Source organism: Chiloscyllium plagiosum, chromosome 45 (assembly GCF_004010195.1).
Source record: "Chiloscyllium plagiosum isolate BGI_BamShark_2017 chromosome 45, ASM401019v2, whole genome shotgun sequence".
Taxonomy (NCBI): Eukaryota; Metazoa; Chordata; class Chondrichthyes; order Orectolobiformes; family Hemiscylliidae; genus Chiloscyllium; species Chiloscyllium plagiosum.
This window is the reverse complement of record NC_057754.1, coordinates 7,007,090-7,007,920: the sequence shown is the minus strand read 5'-3', so window position 1 is coordinate 7,007,920 and position 831 is coordinate 7,007,090.

Genomic DNA, 831 nt, shown 5'->3' with positions numbered 1-831 from the left:
TCCAGACACCTGTCTCTCTCTCTCTCTCACACACACACACACACACACACACACACACACAGTGACAGTGAAAGGGTGTGCGTGTCTGTCTGTCTGTCTGACACACACACACAGTGACAGTGAAAGGGTGTGCGTGTCTGTCTGTCTGTCTGACACACACACACAGAGCAGGTCAGAGGCTGGGAATATTGCAGTGAGTGTGTAAGGCACAAGTCAGGAGGGTGATGGAATACTCCCACTCGCCTTCAATGGATGAAGCTCCAACATCACTCGAGAAGCACCACACCATTCAGGACAAGGCAGCCCCCAATTCTTGACTGGCACTACATCATATGCTCAGTGGCAGCAGTGTGTACCATCCACAAGGCGCACTGCACCAACTCACTAAGGCTCCTTAGACAGCACCTTCCAAACCATGTCTAGAAGGACAAGGGCAGCAGCTAGATGGGAACACTGTCCCCTGCAAGTTTCCTTTCAAGCCGTTCATCATCCTCACTTGGAAATACATCACTGTCCTTTCACTGTCACTGGGTCAAACCCTGGAACGACCTCCCTAAGAGCATTGTGACTCTGACTGCAACGGTTCAAGGTGGCAGCTCACTACCACCTTCTCGAGGGGCAACTAGGGTTGGGCAGTAAACACTGGCCCAGCCAGCAATGTCGCATCCCATGAATAAATACCGAAAAAGGACAGAGATCGGACAGCAATGCGCATCTCTCTCTCTCACACACACCCACACACACTAAACCCACACCCCACCCCACCCCACCCACACCCCACCCCACCCCCATCCACACCCCACCCCACCCCCATCCACACCCCACCCCACC